The sequence below is a fragment of the Cajanus cajan genome, chromosome 10 (genome assembly GCF_000230855.2).
Source record: "Cajanus cajan strain Asha chromosome 10, NIPB_CcT2T_4, whole genome shotgun sequence".
Classification (NCBI taxonomy): Eukaryota; Viridiplantae; Streptophyta; class Magnoliopsida; order Fabales; family Fabaceae; genus Cajanus; species Cajanus cajan.
The window spans coordinates 20,301,410-20,322,427 of record NC_138526.1 but is presented as its reverse complement, the minus strand read 5'-3'; positions in this window follow the sequence as shown (position 1 = coordinate 20,322,427).

The following is a 21,018-nucleotide window of genomic DNA, read 5'->3' as shown; positions in this document are numbered from 1 at the left end:
TCGAATCAAAATAGAACCATGAAAAAAATTGAACTATTTTATTAATTTGCTCTATAAAATGTAAAGAGTGTAAGGAAGAAAAATTGGATAATGAGTTGATCTACAAATAGTACATATAATGGAAACAAAGAAAGTAGGAAGAAATATTGTAACATAGGAGTTCTTAGAATTGTTGTTACACAATAGATATGAGAATATCATTATTAATTAATTAGCAACAACTTATACTTAACATGTTTTTGCTTTTTGCTACTTCCTTTCTATTATGCTTGTTTTGGCCAAATGGTGTTACTTGTACCTTTATTTTAGGCTTATTAACAAAATTTATATTTTTGTCTTTTAAAAAAAAGTATAATCAGAGAGAAAATCAATAATTTTAGGAACATAATTAATGGAAAATCTTGAAGAAATGATGGATGATTCCTTCAAAAATTTGCTCCAAGTCCCTTGGACCTTCCTTGAGTGAATTTGAACGTGAAAATGGAGGAGAAATAGAGGTGAGGACGCAACAAAATTTGGAGTTTGGAAGCACCTAAGCCAAGGGAGCAAAGGATTGCTCACAAAACTGCTAATTCCTAGAAGTGTTCTAGGAACTCTAGAATTTCCTAAGCTATTTTGGGACATTCAAGAAGAGAGAATTTGGCTGAAGCAAATACTCTAAATATTAATCTCAAAAGTGAATATAAATGAGTGGAAGAGAGGATTTGATGGCAAACTTAGGTGAGGAGGATGAATGTTCTTCACCTTAAGCTTGCTCCGACCACTTGATCTTCTCCTTGAAGGTTGCTGGACGAAAATTCCAGCTAGGAAGAACCTTGGTGACGTGAAGAAAAAGGAAGAATGAAGAAGAAGGGAGCACCAAAGCAAGGTGAGTAATGGATTACTCACAAAGGTGCTAAACATAGAGAAAGTTCAAAGGAACCTAGGCTAGGTGAGAGTGACTTTGAGGAGAGACTTGGCTGAATAATTTTCAGAAATCTCATTAATGATTCAAAGTGTTTACATGATGAAAGAAACAAGCACTTATAGGCATGGAATCAAGCAAAGTGGCGCCACCACCATGTGCTCCAAGGTGGCGCCAAAATTTGAATTCAAATTCAAATTTGAATTCAAATTTTGGACATCCCACATGGCATCCATGTGCAGCCCCCCTTCTAGAAACCTTAATTACATTTAGGAGTAATTAGAGTTGCATTTGAGTGATCACATGTGCAGCCACCTTTGGCACAAAACATGTGACTCAAATGCAACTCTAATTACTCCTAAATGTAATTAGACTTCTATGATTTATGCCTAACACTTATTCCTTTTAAATTCCTATTCCCATGGCCTAAATACAATGGCCAAGCAAATACAATGGAAAGGGAAAATTACAAGAATGAAAATGAGCCCAATATTGGATACCAAAAACCCAAAGGCCCATGAAGCCCAAAACTAGGCCCATTAAGCCTATGGCCCAAAAATGCTATTCTATGTGGTCCAAAATACAAGACCAAAATATATGAAACCTATACTAATATAATATATACAAAATAGAAGAAAATGACTATCTCAAGTTATGGCCCATGTGAAGAGCAAATTGGGCCTTGACTGACCCAAGTCATCATGTCTAGCCCATTCCTCTTGACTCCTCCAAGATGTCACCTCTTGCCCTCCTAGGCATGATTCCATCAGGATTATATAGAGTTTTGAAGTGGTGTCATTCAAAGGAACACTTTGGCGCCAAAAATTGAATTCAAATTTCAAATTTGAATTCAATTTTTGTCCAAATGCACTCCAGCTGTGTGCAACCACATTTGTTAATTAATTAGGTATAATTTAGAGTTCATTTGAGTTTCATTTGGTGGTAGCCATGTGCAGTCCCCTTGGCTAATGCACATGTGCTCCAAATGCAACCTAAATGAATCTAAATTTGACTTAATTAACTAACTACTCTAATTAAGCCTTAATCCTATGATAATGACCTAAATACAATGATCAACATGTCACAAATACTAAGAAATGATAAAAGAAGCAAAATGAGCCTAATATTGGGTACCAAAATACCCAAGCTCCATTAAGCCCGAAAATAGGCCTAATAAGTCTATGACCTAAAAATTCTAATCTGTGTGGTCCAAAATACAAGACCAAAATATATGAAACTTATACTAATATAATATATATAAATAAAGGAAAATAGAGATCATAAGGTATGACCCATGTGAAGAGCAACTTGGACCCACCAAGCCCACGGGCCCATCGGGTTCTAAACTAGTCAAAATCTTCATGTTTAGCCCGTTCCTCTTGGGTCCTTCAATGTGTTACCTCTTGACCTCCTTGACATGATTCCATCATCCCCTCCCTCTTGAAAAGGATTTGTCCTCATATCACGTGGGTCTCTATGATAGACATCATCACCTACAATAATAAAATACCATGCATGAGAGGTGACATGTTCAAATGATAAGTATGAAAGATACACCCTAAGGGGAATCTTTCTATAAATTCTATCAAAGAAATTTACAGTAATGAAGCTAGACTCTCTAAGGTTAGGGTTAGGATCCTTACCTAAGCAAAGTCTATATGTGTAGCTAAAACCCAAAAATGTGGTGAAACTAAGACTATAACAATTTAAAGTAGTTCTAGCAACTAAAATATCTTGTCTAAGATACCCTATATAGTGACCTAGGCATTTCCTAAAAAATAAAGAAAAGACTACCAAAAAATTTCCTAAACAATTTTGAAATATATTATTTTTTAGATATTCATGAAAAGGTGTCAAAAGGAGACTTGAAGACTCATATAATCTAAATTTGTTTTGTAGGGAAGTAGTCAAGTTAAGTTCAATTAAATGTGAACTTCCCATAAGATCAAACATAGAATATAGAACACTATAAGTTGTATCTATCAAACAATATAAACAAAAAATTGGGTGCTTTATTAGAACAACTAAGGTAGAAGGAGTCTTAAAGAGAAGATGGCTATCTACCTTGGGCACCTCCAAGGAAGTAGCACAAGAAGTAGGACCAAGTGTAGTCCACTCCTTCTTCACTAAATCTTGAAGTTGAGATTCTTTTTCTTTAAAAATATTTTGTTCCCGAATCTCTACTTCATGAAAAATGGTAGCATAAGGGTATGACTTAAGGTATTTATGAATAAAGAGAGCATTTTTCAAATGATTTTTAGTGATAAAGTAACTCTCTTTAGTCATAAGTCCTTTAGAGGAGTCACTTTCCTCTTTACTCTTCCCTAAGAGAAATGTCTTTTTTTTTTCTTTCCTTTCCCCTTTTTCTTTTCATTTGCTTTTGGTCCTAAAAAACTTGTGAAGGTGTTAAAGGATCAAAGACAACTTTCTTGTTTTTATGAGTGAATTATATTTTGTTAGTATGGCCATCATGTAAAGTTTGTTTATCAAATTGTCATGGCCTACCAAGCAAAATATGACAAGCTTCCATAGGGATCACATCACGTAATGCTTTATCCTTATAATCCCCTATAGAAAACACTACCTTCGCTTGTTGATTCACATCCAATTCCTCACCTTCATTGAGCCAATAAAGTTTATAAGGATGAGGAATGGTAGTGAGGCTAACTTGTTAGCCAACCTTGTGCTACAATAATTTGAACATGAACCACTATCAACAATGAGAGAACAAAATCGTTTGGAAACTATACATATTGTATGAAATATTTTCTCTCTTTGTGATAGGGTAGTGGAATAAGGTTGGCTTCCAAGAAGCCTTTTGACCATAAGCAGATCACCATTAATAGGATAAATTTTCTCTATTTTTTCTTCATTATCACTAGCTTCCTCTTCACTGTCACTAGAAGATAAAGATGAAGACTCTTCACTATAAATGTGTTTACCTCTTATTATCATAGTCTTTTTAGTGGGGCATTGAGAAGCAATATGGCCTCTACATAGACTTTTTAAACTATTTTCACTTGTCCTAAAGCTAATATGTGAGGCGACCTTTCTTTTTTTCAACATATTTATCTTTTTCTTGATTTTTAGAGGGATTTACTATAAGATAAGTCTTGGATGAAATTCCCTCTCTCTTGAGATCTTCCTTGAAATAAGAATTAGAGTTGATATTTTTAGAGGATTTTCTAAGAAATTGTTGTTCTACCCTTATACAAAGTTGGACCAAATCATCAAGGTCCCTATAAGGGAGTAATTCAACTTTATCTCTTATATCAAAGTTAAGACCACCCAAGAACTTTGCTATTGTTATTCTTTCTTCCCTTATGCCAGCTCTCATTAGATACAACTCCATTTTTTTCCTATACTCTTCAATACTCATGTTCTTTTTTTGGAATCTTTGGAGCTTATCCATAAGCTCCCTACTATAATAATAAGGAATGTGTCTTCTTCTCATATTACTCCTTAATTCATTACAATATTGTATAGGTGGGTCATTATGGAGCCTTCTTTCCCTTTCAAGAGCTGTCCACCAATACATAGCTTGTCTTTAGAAAGCTAAGGTGGCTAAGGGAACTTTTCTTTCCTTACTAATTTGGTGGCAAGTAAAAAATTGTTCTACTTTCATTTCCCAATCCAAGTAGGCATCTACATCATCCTTCCTATAGAAGTGAGGGAGATCAACCCTTGAATCCTTAACTTTGTATTCTTTGATTACTCTTCTAGGGGTAGGTTAATAGTATTCACTTATATGCATGCTTCCTACTTCTTCAAAATTTGTAGAATTATTGGTTCCTTTGCTACTTTTTTTTTTTTTTTTTTTTTTTTTTTTTTTTTTTAGTTTTACCAAAAGTTTTTATTCTTTAAGTTTAACCATTCGAATTTCTTCCTTCAAAATAGCAAGTTGTGCTTTTCTTCCAATTCTTTCTTTTTATTTGGCTAGCACCTCTTGCTTTTTCCAAAGTTTTAGTGCCTTGAACTCTTGAACAAGATGTGAAAAACTTTTTGGAGAGCTTGAGTCACTACCACTTGAGGAATGTTTACTCATGATTAAACTAAAAGAAAGTATGCAATGTAGAGTAAAGAATTGTTTTTCTTTTATAGTGGAAGATTAAACATTTGGAGGTCTAAGTATACAAATTGCACTATCAAGGGAGGTGAGCTACAAAGAGTCACTTATTAACCAAGTCTTTTCAAGTGGAAATTACTAAACCCCTTTATGCTAGCCACTCAACCAAAATATTTTTGCAATGAAATGATTTAATGCCTATGAATTTCCAAAAGTTATTCCAAGCAATTGGCATGAAAAGGAAAAAATTATTACAAGCTACCTAGACGTCAAACAACAAGCATAAAATGGTTTTGAACATTTAAAACATACAAATTGAAATCTTATAAACAAGATAAGATGTTAAGCAAACTAGTTGGGTCCCTAAGTGAAAGCTTGATCAATACTTGAAGCTAATTAAGGACACTTCCACTAGCACTAATGTGAAATTAAGTGTTACAAGGATTAGTTATACCTGACCAGCTTCTTAATACTCCCTCCAAGCAATTCAAATGATTCAAAATGAAGAAAATTGCAAAAAAACGTAAACTAGTATAAAATAGAAAATTAGTGACGAATTTGTGACGGAATTAGAAATCAAATTAGTGACAGATTTTTCTAGCAAGGGTATTTTGCTCACTAAATCCGTTGCTATGCTTTCCTTTTGGTTTTCTTGAGACCTACACAATGAAACAAACACATCAAGGCATATAGAGGCTTCTCACAAAGAAAAAGGAAGGATTCACTCTTATGAAGGTGTTTTAGAAGTCTAGGAATTATTAGGTTAATTTTAAGTCCAATTTTCCTAGTTTTAGATTTCCATTCTTTCTTCTAATCCTTGTAAGCCAATGTTTGATCCCTTTGCAAATGTTTTGTGTCACTTCTAGTCTAGAGATGAAGAAATGAAGAAATAAAGCAAGAAAAGGATCAATTAGAAAAGCTAAACTTAAAGAGAGTTAAGATATAGACAAACTCAAAGAATTCCAACAAGACTAAAAGTACTAGAATTAAAGCACATCAAATGAAGTTGGCACTCAAAGAGAATAGTCTGGAATGGTTCTAGATTATATGAAGAAAACTAAAATAAGAAATTGAGAAGAAGAATTAATCACAAAATTTAAAGAGCCAAACACTTAGTGGCCAAAAACTTAAGGAATTTTTGTTGTTTATCCTTCTTGGTTTTTTCTCTTTTAATTTCTTCTTCAATTTTATTTTTGATTCACATGAGAATTTCAATGCCTTTTCCCATAAATTTTTCCAGCCATTAAGAGCACATGTAGGTTCCAGATTTTAAGGAACTTAACAAACAATTTGAAATTCAAATTCTAGTGCATGCTTTTGGTGTGACCTAGATTTGATTCCTTTTCAATTCAAATCACTTTGAAACTTTTCCCCCTGTTTTTAACTCTATTTTTGAATGCTTTTCCAGATCCAAAGATGTCCAGGTCATGAACTAAAATTGATTTCAAAATTTGAATTGAAAAATTGAGCTAGATTGAATTTTCTTTTGAATTTTTTAGAAGCAAAAACACTTGAAACATTAAAAGACACAATAGAAATTGAACTCTATGAATCCACCAATGACCTAATAATGGATATGAACTCAAATATGCAAAAACCAAAGCACCAAAACAAAATAGAACCAATTCGGTCAGATCAAAATGCAAAAATCAAATCAATGTAAAACTAGGTTAAACTAAGCACATCTTGAAGTTTTGACATGATAAGGACTAAACATGACTTCTAGACAACTTGGTAGGATTTAAAAATCAAAATCACATGCAAGTGAGCTCCAATGACATTATTTAAAATTGAATCAAGTCTCAATCAAAATAAAAAATAGAACGAGGTAGGAATCCTAAACACATGTGATTGCAAAATTTAAACAAACAATCACCTATACATGGATCTATCAAATAATTTGCCAAAGATTTAGATCCATTCAACAAGAACACAATCAAGACAATCAAGAACAGATCTACACAAATTTAAACGATGAAAGAGACACTTAAACCACAAGGAAGCAACCAATGCTCTAAATACCAAAAATGATGGCAAATCTTGAAGAAATGATGGATGATTCCTTCAAAAACTTGCTCTAAGTCCCTAGCACCTTCCTTAAGTGAATTTAAACGTGAAAATGGAGGAGAAAAAAGGGTGAAGACGCAACAAACTCTGGAGTAGTATTAGGGAGTAGGAGCAAGTCAAGAGGGGTAAGAGGATTAAAGCCATATACAACATCAAAAGGAGATAAGTTAGTAGTCTTGTGGACTACCCTATTGTAGGAAAACTCTATGTGGGGGAGGCATTCATCCCAAGTTTTCTTGTTCCCTTTTAAAATGACCAGTACCAATGTGGAGAGGGACCTATTCACTACTTCATTTGCCCATCGATTTAGGGGTGGCAAGAAGTGGAATAGACAAGCTTTATTCCTATTTTTTTCCAAAGAATTTTCCAAAAATGAGTAAGGAACTTAGCATCCCTATCGGACACACTAGTCTTGGGTAAACCATGCAAACAGACCACCTTTTTGAAGAAAAGTTTAGCAATATAGCTAGCATCATCTACTTTGTGGCATGGTATAAAATGAGCCATTTTGCTAAAACGATCGATAACCACAAAGATAGAATCAAATCCCCTTTGGGTCATTGGCAGACCAAGCAAAAAATACATACTAATGTCAACCCAAGGGGATCTAGCTATAGGGAGAAGGATGTAGAGTCCGTGATGCAACACTCTTGATTTTGCTTGAAGATAAGTGTACACTTGGAGCAATGGCTTTGAACATCCACGCTCATGTATGACCAATAAAAATTAATTTTAAAAGACTTAGGGTTTTATTAACCCCAAAATGGCCCATGAGACCTCCCTCATGACTTTCCTTAACCAAAATCTTTCTAATGGATCCTTGGGGTATACAAAGTTTTCCCATTTTAAAAAGGTACCCCTCAAGAAGATAGAACCCTTCAAAAGGCCTTTGGAGGCATTTGGTGGAGGTGGATTGACAATCTTGATCAAGCTCAAACAACTCCTTTAGATTATCCAATCCAAGAATTTGAGACCCTAAGGAAAAAAGTAATGAATTTCTTCTAGATAGAGCATCCGCCACTACATTATTCTTTCCCTTCTTGTATTTGATAATATAAGGGAATTGCTCAAGATATTCAACCCACTTGACATGTCTTTTATTCAACTTCCCTTGACCTCTAATATACTTTAGCGACTCATGATCAGTGTGTATGATGAATTCCCTAGTCACTAAGTAATGCTCCTAAACTTGGAGGGCTCTAATAAGGGCATAAAGCTCCTTGTCATAGGTGGGATAATTCAAGGTGGCCCAATGAAGTTTTTCACTAAAGTAGGCAATTGGGTGACCCCCTAGAAGTAACATGACACCTATGCCAAAATCGAATGCATCACATTCTAGCTCAAGGGTTTGAGCAAAAGTTGGAAGTGTCAAAACTTGAAAAATTCTGATCTTGCCCACAAATGATTAGGACTTCCATTTGAAAATCTCATCGGTTATGGAATGCCCAAAAACCAGACTAATTCCTAATCAATGGTTTTTTGAAAAAAGTTCTTAGGAGTCACCACCAATATTTTATTCAAAACATCGAAAAAAGAAAAGGTTTTCAAAAGTTAATTATGGCCTTGACAGCCAGAATTAGGTTCGGGGGTCGGTTACGCATAGGGAAAGTATTAGGTACCCTACAACACCCTAATTCGGTACCCTATGATGATTTTAGCATAATAATAAATAATAATTCGAAGGTTTACCCATTTTATTATTTAACATTATTTACATTACTATTATTTATATAAAAAAAAATAGGGGTTTAAAACCCAAACATTTGAAAAGATTATGGTCTACATGGTGATTAGATATTCATGAAAATAATATATGAATAAAATAATTTAGATGAATAGAGAGAAGAGAAAGAATTGATAAAAACACCTCCAAAGCGAGCTTTTATAAGATATGCTTTCAATATGATTGACTTGAGGCACTTTTTTTGGCTGCCTTACACACTACAATTCACCTAACAAATCTCAAGAAATACAAAAAAGGGGGGAATATAAAGATTTCAAAATATATGAGACTCTAATAGGCAATTTTTCTGACCCCGAGCACCTTATATGAGGCTCATGTATATAGATGTCAGACTTTACCGAAATAGGTCGTTCTAGTCACCAGAATGGGGCATTCTAGACTAGTCTATTGTGAGAAATTTTCAAAACTAGAATGGCATTTTAGGAGTTAACTTATAACAACCTGGGTCAAAATGACTCGTTTTGGATTAGAAACGCCCCATTTTGTCCTAGGATTTCTAGGCCATTTTAGGAGTTTGGAATGGCCCGCTGCTAATTCATGTTAAGTCAGACGAAGAAACTCCCAGCAAGGTTTTGAATGAGACAAATATAATACATATTGTTATTTCTAACAAGATATCAGAATAAAAGAGAAGCTACAAGATATCAGATGAAGAGATCAAGCAAAATCAAGTCTAGAATAAGAAGGAAAATGATCAAACCTCAGACGATACAAGAGAAAGTCTGATTAAAAGCAAAAGTAGCTCAAAGGTCAAAAACCAAATATCATACGTTGAATAAGGAGGAGATAAAGAAATGGCTCAGTAATAGAGATTCAAGTTTCAAACGCAAATGAAGCATAATGAAAAGCATCCAGAATTCACTAGGCATAATGAAGAAGATCACACATCATCTCCATTCATAAGAAAAGCGCACAGAGTTATCAAAGAAATGAAAAGAAAGAAGAAAAATACAAGAGCGCAAATTCATAAGTTAAAGTCGCGAGTGTCAGAGCAAGTACAACCACTCTTCAGAGAAAGACAACACTCGCGCAGCCAAAAATGCCAGAAAAGGTACAGACACATCTAAGTCATGATTTAAAGTCAGACATAGAAATAAACAAACTAGGGAAAAGACCTCATGTAACCCAGAATCACTGAGCAAACATTTAATGCAAGATAAACTGCATTAAATACAAAATCTACGAAGCCTAGACAAACTAAAAAAATCAAAAAATGGTTGATTGACCGGTGCCGTACCCGATCAAATTTAATATGAAATTTGTAGTACTAGGAAGTGACTCCTAGGTCGTCTCTCAAGGAGCAACAAGCCAGTCCAAGGTCCTTTTAGTGCAAACACGAATGGGGGAGATTTCAGATTCAAATGAATGAAACAATAAATAATGAATAGTAAGCAATGGAACAGTGACTCTCCAACTCAGTTGTAGCATCATATCCTTGGTTCGAAATATTTTCTCACTGATTTAACACTTTGTTCAATCCGAGTAACCACTAAGCGTCATTACCATCATTGAACCCATACATACAATGAAGCATTAACATGCATATCTACTCACAGGATTAAGCAAAACATGAGTAAATCAAGGTGAACCAGTTAAGTGAAAATGAAACCATCAAGCATGGAAACAAAACCAACACAACAGATTCATAAGGATTAAAAACGTAAGAACACCAGGAATGAATAAACCTCAATGAATGCATTTAACCGAGTTAGAGACTATTACAATATATCCTTCCATGGAGGAATACCAAGAAGAAGAAAAACGAAAAATAAGAAGAAGAACTACAGAAATAAGCTACATCAAAAGCAAGCACAAATGCTGTCCAAAATTGGTGTTTTTCACTATCTCATTTTTTAACCCAAAACAGAGGTGGCAGCTCTCTCTCTTTTGTCCCCCTAGGCTGACCTAAATAAATTGACCTAGGTTCCTTACGAATTTTTGAATTCGGGTCCAACTATTGGGCTGACCCAGTTGGCCCATTACACACCAAAATACGAAATAAAAAAAAAACTAAAATAAAAACTATGCTGAAGTTGGTCCATGTGGCAAGTCCATGTGGCAGTGCTCCTAGTCCAATAAGTGCTTCCAAGTCCTCTGCAAAATGATTATGAAATTAATTAGGCTAATAAATACAATTAAATGAAGTTCCATATTAATAGCCCAATAAACCTCCCAATAAACCTCAAAAAAATAAAATATGGCAAGATAAAACAATTAGGCACTAACAATATTTAATAGGAGATTACAAAGGTAAGAAAATGCACGAAAATTATGATTTATCATTGATCAAGCATCAAGACTAGGTCGGATCAAAATAGAAGAATGGTCAACAAATACTAGATGAGGCTCACTACAAGACGAAACCTTGGAGTATCAGATGATAAGCTAGAACAAAAATAAAGCGTGAACAAGGCAAACACGGTTGAACATCAAGTGAAGCCAGATGGTCAACATTGATGAATAAACAATCAAGGCAAGGCATATCATGAAAATCAGACAAACTCAAGTGCTATAAGAAGTTAGACAAAAGGAAGTCAAGAATGGAGTCAACAACACGTAAAGGACAACACCAACGAAAATATATTTGAGACAAATAACAAAATTTCCCATCAACAATGTTGACCAGACCATAGAAGAAGTCAAAACATCAACAACAAACACTGAGATGAAGAACAAGGTTAAGATGCATAGAACTACTAGACGCAGACGAAGACTGCCAAGCCAATACTTAAAGAATCAAGTCTTAAAGGACTACTCAGACACCGTCTACAATCACATAAGAACTCTCAACATGATAGCATGACTAAAAGAAGAAGAAGAAAATGCACGCTAAAGTAAAAGCATGCATGTGTCAGAAAAAGTGCATTACTTTTTCAGAAAAGGACAACGCCCTACAGCTGCATGACCAAGAAAAGGAAAAAAAGGTGCCTAGGCTTTGCTAAAATCAAATACAACTGCTAACAAGGCAAAGAAAAATGCATGAAATTTCCATAAACGAGAAGCAACATTAAATGAAAAGATCATACTAGTCATGAACGAATATATCTGCCCCAACGGACACTTGCAACGGGCAGATTCTACAAGACTATATATCATTACCTCAAACCTTAAGAGGTTGGCTTTTTGCCATGGGCTTTCGCATCTTGAACATAAAGTGATATCCAGCCCATGATGCAACAAAATCAAAGATAGAGCTTATAGAGTCAAATGTATTGTAGTGTATTCATCTCTATAAACTAAGGAGTTCCAAACATGTGTATCTTAGGAACAGAACCTTAGTGAGTGTACCAACATCTACATCCTCTTTATGAGAGTAAATCAAACACTCAGTAGTTGCAAAGACTAAGGTCGCATGCCTTAGTGAGTATAGAAACCTATGTATCCTCTCTAAAAGAGTAACCCATACACTCAAACCAATCCATCTAGTTGATATTTGTAAACCCTGAAGAGGCTAGGGAAAGAATACTTGTAAAGCCTAGAGAGGCTTGTCAAAGAATACTCACTGAGAGCCAGAAGTGACTACACAAAGAATACTAGCATTGGTGAGTGAAGCCAATGGGTCAGGAGTGGTCGAGAATACTCAAGTCTTGGAGAGGACGAGAATACTCACTAAGAGCCAGAAGTGGCTGAACAAAGAATACTAGCGTTGGTGAGTGAAATCGACGGGCCAGGAGTGGTCAAGAATACTTGGGGAACCAGAAGTGGTTTAAGAATACTAACATTGGTGAGTGAAGCCGATGGGCAGGAGTGGTCGAGAATACTTAAGGAACCAGAAGTGGTTTAAGAATACTAGCGTTGGTGAGTGAAGCCGATGGGCTAGGAGTGGTCGAGAATACTTGGGGAACCATAAGTGGTTTAAGAATACTAGAGCTGGTAAGTGAAGCTGGTGGGCCAGGAGTGGTCAAGAATACTCAGGTCCAGGAGTGCACGATAATACTCAATGTTCTTCATTTTGATATCTAGTAGAACCCTTCAGTTGAAAGAGACTGGACGTAGCTCAATTGAGCGAACCAGTATAAAAATGATTGCATTGTCTTATTTATATCTCAGACGCAAACCCTTTTTAATTGTTAAATATTATTGAAAACTTCGTCCAAAGTTTATATGTCATTAAAACTATTTTTTAGACAAAGATGCAAACTTTGTTTAGCAAATCTAAAAATTTCATCTACTGCTTGTTCTTCAATACAACTATCTTTAGATGAAAAATGCGAGGATTTAGATTTAAATTATTCTATAAGAAACATTTTCCTTGAAACAGACGATGAAACCCCAGACTGAAAATGATCTTGTTAAACCAATCCTGGATAGTTTCTGTCCAGCATTAACCAATATTATTTTTACTAGACGAAAGAGAACCTTATTGTGAAAAGTTTCTAAAATTCCTTTGTTCACACACACATACACATATTCAACCCCCCTTCTATGTGTTTTTCCGCTAACTTCAATTCAAACTTTTGGGCTTTCGTTCCTTCTGATGTCATCTTAGTGCATTCTAATGTTAATGGGCCATTCTGATATAATTTTGGTCCTTCTTGATGTCATGTTCAGGCCTTCGGGAACTCTTTTGTCTCGTACTAAAGGCCCATTTCCTTGTTTGCATATCCTAGACAAAATTAAGTGTCTACAGATGCCCCTCTTTACTTGTCCTTTGGATAGTTGTGTGTTGCTTTTCCAAAGGCAAGTAAAGACGTAGACATTTCGTCCGAGTCTTCTTTTCTGCTTCATAATGTAGGTACTTCCACATGGTCTCCTTCAGATAGATGGGTTTGCCCGTATCTTTGTTCCTTGGAGTCGTTGAATGTTGGGTTACATGCTTCGTTGTGGGACAAGGATGGAAAAATGTACCATCTGAACTTCTAGTCTTCGTATGGATGCTTTGTACTACTTTTGCTTGCCCTGTGATGGTGAGGTGAAGATCTTTTCTAGCTCGCTGCGAAGTGAGTAATGTCGGAACCTGAAAAATTCTGATCTTACCCATAGATGATTTGGACTTTCGTTTAAAAATCTCATTGGTTGGGGAATGCTTGAAGACTAGACTAATCCCTAACCAATGGTTTTTGAAAATGTTTGAAGGAGTCGCCACCATCATTTTACTTAAAATGTTAGAAAAAGAAAAGGTTTTCAAAATTCAACAATGGCCTTCATAGCCAAAATTGGGTTTAGGGCCACATCGTAACCCAAAAAATTCCGATCTTACGACCAATGGTTTGGACTACCTTTTGAAAAATCTCATTAATTAAGGAATGCCTTGAAACCATACTAATCCTTAATTGATGTTTTTAAAAATGAGTTCATAGGAGTTGCCACGAATGTTTCACTTAAAACATTAGAAAAAGAAAAGGTTTTTGAAAATCCCATAATGGCCTTGATAACCAAAATTGGGTTCAGGGGTCAGTTACGTGTAGTGAAGGGATTAAGCACCCCTACAGAGCCCTAAATTGGTACCCTATGATGAAGCTAGCATAATAAGAATTAATGGTTTAAATATCATATCCCCTTTATTGATGATTATTTACATGTATGAAATTTAAATTACTCAAATTAACCTAGGATGTCTACATAGTTGTTTCTTTTATTTGGAAAAATACTTATGAAAATAAGGGAGTAGAGGAAAGAGAAGAGTATTGACTGAAGTAGCTCATGGTTGAGCTTTATTGGATCTTCAAATAAGGAGATCTATTAGGTGCTTTTTGGCTACTTTTCACACTACAGAATACGTCACAAATCTCAAGAAATACAAAGAGATAGACGGAGAGAATTTTCGAGCAATGTGGAGTTCTAGACGAATGTTTCTGGCCCTTGGAGCGGTGCTTGGGTCTACTATTTATAAATGTCAAAACTAACTAGAACGACCCATTCCGGTTTTGGAACGACCCGTTCTAAGTCAGTTCGTTATGTGTTAAATTTAAATATGGAACGACCCATTCTGATTCTATAATGGTCCGTTCTAGACTTGCACTTAACTTATAATAGCCTATGCTGGAACGACCTGTTCTAGCCCGTTCTCAGCTAGGTTTTTTAAGTCTTTTAAGTATTTTGGAACGGCCTGTTCTAGATTGAGAACGACCCGTTCTAGCTTGGGAACGGCCATTTCGATTTTAGAATAACCCACTTTGGGCTACTGAACCAAGCTTGTTGGGCTTTAGGCCCCTTTGTTGTCATATCATGTTGTTTCTGTGCTTCAGGAGCTCCTTTTCTTCACGCTAGATGTCCATTTCCTTGTTTGTATGCCCTAGACGAAATTAGGTGTTTACAGGCCAGTTATGTGTAGGGAAGGTGTTAGAAATCCTACAACACCCTAATTTGGTACCCTATGACGAATTTGGCAAAATGATAAACAATAATTTAAATGTTTACCCCTTTTATTAATTATGTACAGGACGAAAATATTTATTATCTACATGATTATTTATTTACAACATATAAGAATTATAAATAAAATAAAATAAAATAATAAATAAATAAATAAATAAAATAATAAATAAAACAATAAATGAAATAATAAATTTGACAATAATCAAAATAATAAATAAAAACAATAAATGAAAGAAGAATTTAGAACCTCTGAAGTAAGCCTTTTGTAAAGGAATCTTTCCAAATGCGTGCGAAACGCGTTTTGGCAGCTCTTCACTCTACGAAAGTCTCACTATCACTAATAGATTTTATAGAGAGCGGGGAAGCTATGCAACTTGAGGTCTCCTAATCCCTTGGTTAGAAGGTTTCCTATAAAAATACAATCTTTTTCTAGGTACCATGTAGGATCTTTAGAGAACTCATTAATTGTCGGATCATGCTGGTTCTTTTATGGTATCCTCAAAATATATTGATCTTCAATTTTAATGGTGGTTCATTTAAGTTAGGTCTATAGTGAAAGTTACTATCATAGAAAAAATGTTGTCTGTTATAAGACTCCTATTTTCCAGCTGCAAAGCGAGGCCTCTAGAGAAATCATTAATCGTTAGATCATTATGAAAATTTGATAATATCTTCTCAATACATTGATCTTTAACTTCAATGGTTGGATCATTAAAATTAGGTCTTTAGTGCAAGATATTAGCATAACCAAAATGCTGCCCAACATAAAATTTTCTAGAAAAGGGAACCGGCCATTCCGGTTTTGGAACTGTCGCCACCGGCCCAAACGGGCCTCGGCGGTCGCGAAGACGGTCGAGCTCGCTTTTATTTTAGTTTTGAAAATGTATTGGATTATTAGAACGACTTGTTCTCAAACTGAGACCTTGTCGATCTTATCCAATTTATTTATTAAATGTCTCACCAATCCATGTTAATCCCAAGCGGGACCCTCCATGGATTAGTGGTTTTCGCAAAAGGAGGGTTCGTGGAGTCGCCACCAATGTTTTACTCAAAACATTGGAAAAAGGGATAAGGCAATCGATTTTATAAATCGACTTCGGCCATTACAACCAGAGTCGGGTAAGGGAGTCGGTTACGCGTGGGGAAGGTGTTAGCACCCCACAGCGCCCCTTTCGGGTTCCCTATGACAGATTATTTTATAAATAACAATGTAAAATTACTAAATTACCCCTATTTATTATGAACGATTATGAACAAGATATCTACATGGCGAATAAATTAGATATACGATGCAACAATCAGAAAGCAGTAAAAGGAAGGATTTTGAAGAAGAAACCTTTGAAGCGTGCTTTTATATATTTCGTAAAACTGGGAAGCTTTTTGGCGTTCCCTCGCTCTACAAGCCCGCTCGCTCCCTCCTATAAAATTTTGACTATGGAAATCCGGAGGATTTCCCTTCGACTAGGTTCGATCCTCAAGCAAAATGGCTCGGGGCTCAAGAACTTCGTCGGATCAACTCTCCGAGTGATTTCTAGGGCAGAACACTGCTAAAAAACCCCAGAATACTCAAGGAGAGGGTTGAAACTATGTTCAAAAGTGTGGAATGACGTCCAATTGACGTCATATTTATAGGGAACAGGCCCAATACGGGCTACAGAATCAATACGGCCGTATTGAAATTTTTGAACTTCAATACGGCCGTATTGAGTTCAATACGGCCGTATTGAAGCTCAGAAATTTCAATACGGCCGTATTGAGTTCACTGCGGCTGTATTGAAGCTTCAATACGGCCGTATTGATTTCAGTACGGCCGTATTGAAGTTCAGAAACTTCAATACGCCGTATTGAGTTCACTGCGGCCATATTGAAGCTTCAATACGGCCGTATTAAGTTTAGTACGGCCGTATTGGGCTTCATTCCCTCCACTTCCTTATTTTAAGCTATTCTAAGACCTCTAGACCTACAGAGAACCCTCCTAGGGCCTTCCAAGAGTCCTTCTGGCTGATCTTCCTTCAGTCTTCGAGAGTCTTCAAGCTTTATTTCCGACCCGGACAATTTTAGGGGTCTACAGCTGCCCCCCCTTTACTTAGTCAAACGGTCTTTTGGTGTACCGGCTGACAAGTAAAGGAGTTGACCCAATTGTCCGGGGAATAAGCCATCCTTCCGACTTGTAATGTCTTCAGGTGGGAAAATTGTTGAGTAGCCTCTCCAGGTTGAGTATTAGTCGTCGCCTCTCCAGGCTCATGCATACCTCGGTGCTCTCGACAACTGGGTAGCTGAGTACTGCCTCTCCAGGCCTGTGCATACCTCGGTGCTCTCGACAACTGGGCAGCTGAGTATTGCCTCTCCAGGCTTGTGCATACCTCGGTGCTCTCGACAACTGGGTAGCAGAGTATTGCCTCTCAGGCTTGTGCATACCTCGGCGCTCTCGAAAACTGGGTAGCTGAGTATTGCCTCTCCAGGCTTGTGCATACCTCGGTGCTCTCGACAACTGGGCAGCTGAGTATTGCCTCTCCAGGCTGGTGCATACCTCGGTGCTCTCGACAACTGGGCAGCTGAGTATTGCCTCTCCAGGCTGGTGCATACCTCGGTGCTCTCGACAATTGGGTAGCTGAGTATTGCCTCTCCAGGCTGGTGCATACCTCGATGCTCTCGACAACTGGGCAGCTGAGTATTGCCTCTCCAGGCTGGTGCATACCTCGGTGCTCTCGACAACTGGGCAGCTGAGTATTGCCTCTCCAGGCTGGTGCATACCTCGGTGCTCTCGACAACTGGGCAACTGAGTATTGCCTCTCCAGGCTGGTGCATACCTCGGTGCTCTCGACAACTGGGTAGCTGAGTATTGCCTCTCCAGGCTGGTGCATACCTCGGTGCTTTCGACAACTGGGCAGCTGAGTATTGCCTCTCCAGGCTGGTGCATACCTCGGTGCTCTCGACAACTGGGTAGCTGGGTATTGCCTTTTAGGCTTTGATATGATTTTGTCTCCACAGTCCACGATGCTGCTTCGACGGTTTTTCTGATTTTGTGCCACTGAGGGCTGGATAACGCAGGGATCCGTCTAGGGGATGTGCAGTCATTCATAGGTTCCTGTGCCCCAACTTGCATTGCATTGTTGGTACCCATTGAGGAATTTCTGTTTCCTTGGGGTGTAGACACAGATGCTCTTCTTGAATTGAGCGATGCCTTATGTTTGGCTGACGTCCTTTGGTGGAGTATCCCGGTTATCTTTATTCGGGTATCTCTTTTGGGTTTTCTGATTTTTGTCGCCTCTGTGTAGGCTGTTATCCGCTGGGGATTCTGTCGTTGATTTTGATTAGCCTCTTCTGTTAGGCGTATCAGCTTGACGTTCAATGATTGGCTAAGAGCCGGATTCCGCTTGGGGAATGATTATTGATCTTTTCGATTTTTTCTCTTTTTTGAAAGAGTGCCTCTGAATAGGCGAATTATCTTGATGTTTGATGATTGGCTGAATGCCGAATTCCTCTTGGGGAATGCTTATTGATCTTTTTGATTTTTTCTCTTTTTGAAGGAGTGCCTCTTGAGTAGGCGACTGGGGATTTAGGGATCTTATGTATCCCAGAGTATTATTTAGGAAGCCTCTACAGGCTTAGCCTCGCTCAGCGCCTTGAGTCGGAGAGCTATCTTCCACTGAGGAAGTGTTAAGTCCTTTGACTTGTATATACTGTTTGGATGATCGCACTTCCATTGAGGATTGCGTCGATTTTGCTTTGATAGCTCTCGCTGGGGATTTTTCCGTGAGCTTGAGCTGAGGTTCCCTCTGGGGAGTATTATTTCTGCGAGCCTCTCCAGGCTCAGTTATTCTGCCTACTGTGGAGGATGTGGAGTATTATTTTGGTAAGCCTCTCCAGGCTTAGTTATTCTGTACAAACTGTTTGTTGGATTTTCTATATCCTTGCCTTTTTTCATTTTCGTCTTTTTCTGTATTTTGCCTTTTCTTCTGATTTGGCTTTTTCTGTATTTTGCCTTTTTTATGTTTTTGGCTTTTGCTGTACAGAAATTAAAAGTGCTAAAGAAATTAAATTCAGTCATTATGAGAGAGTATTATTTCGGCAAGCCTCTCCAGGCTCAGTTATTTTGTAAGAGTATTATTTCAGCAAGCCTCTCCAGGCTCAATTATTCTGAAGGAGTATTATTTGGACAAGCCTCTCCAGGCTCAATTATTCTGTGGGAGTATTGTTTCGGCAAGCCTCTCCAGGCTCAGTTATTTTGTAGGAGTATTATTTCGACAAGCCTCTCCAGGCTCAATTATTCTGAGAGAGTATTATTTCGGCGAGCCTCTCCAGGCTCAGTTATTTTGAGAGAGTGTAGACCCCTAAAATTGTCCGGGTCGGAAATAAAGCTTGAAGACTCTCGAAGACTGAAGGAAGATCAGCCAGAAGGACTCCTGGAAGGCCCTAGGAGGGTTCTCTGTAGGTCTAGAGGTCTTAGAATAGCTCAAAATAAGGAAGTGGAGGGAATGAAGCCCAATACGGCCGTACTGAACTTAATACGGCCGTATTGAAGCTTCAATACGGCCGCCGTGAACTCAATACGGCGTATTGAAGTTTCTGAAACTTCAATACGGCCGTACTGAAATCAATACGGCCGTATTGAAGCTTCAATACAGCCGTATTGAACTTAATACGGCCGTATTGAAATTTCTGAATTTCAATACGGCCGTATTGAACTCAATACGGCCGTATTGAAGTTCAAAAAATTCAATACGGCCGTATTGCTTCTGTAGGCCGTATTGCGCCTATTCCCTATAAATATGACGTCAATTGGACGTCATTCCACACTTTTTCAGATAGTTTCAACCCTCTCCTTGAGTATTCTGGGGTTTTTGAGCAGTGTTCTGCCCTAGAAATCACTCGGAGAGTTGATCCGACAAAGTTCTTGAGCCCCGAGCCATTTTGCTTGAGGATCGAACCTAGTCGAAGGGAAATCCTCCGGATTTCCATAGTTAAAAGTTTTAGGAAGGAGCAAGCGAGCTTGTAGAGCGAGGGAACGCCAAAAAGCTTCCCAGTTTTACTCAATATATAAAAGCACGCTTCAAGAGGTTTCTTCTTAAATCCTTCCTTTTACTGCTTTCTGTGTGCATATTTAAACTGTCATCATGTAGATAGTTAATTTATAATCGCTTATAATAAATAGGGGTAATTTAGTAATTTTACGTTGTTATTTTAGAAAATAATCTGTCATAGGGAACCCGAAAGGGGCGCTGTGGGGTGCTAACACCTTCCCCACGCGTAACCGACTCCCTTACCCAACTCTGGTTGTAATGGCCAAAGTTGATTTATAAAATCAATTGCCTTATCCCTTTTTCCAATGTTTTGAGTAAAACATTGGTGGCGACTCCACGAACCCTCCTTTTACGAAAACCACTAATCCATGGAGGGTCCCGCTTGGGATTAATATGGATTGGTGAGACATTTTAATAAATAAATTGGATAAGATCGACAAGGTCTCAGTTTGAGAACAAGTCGTTCTAATAATCCAATACACTTTCAAAACTAAAATAAAAGCGAGCTCGACCGTCTTCGCGACCGCCGAGGCCCGTTTGGGCCGGTGGCGACAGATGGCGACTCCACTGGGGAAGCTTCGAGAGTCAGTCCCATTTAGTGACAGATTATTTTTAACAAATAATAGTTAAAAATTACTTTATTACCCCTCACTTGTATGATAACATGTTTATCTATATGGCTTTAATAACTGTTGTATTTTTAAATTTACGCAATTGTTTGAAATAAAAACTGCACACAAACCTTTGCACACAACAGTTCCCTCTATACCCGGGGGCATGAGTGATTAACCATAGGGAGTGGATGTTAGTACGGCCGGTTGTCGAATGGGTCTATAGGTGCCCGTAGACCGTTGTCGGAAAACATCACTCAAGGTGATAACCATGAACTTGAGTC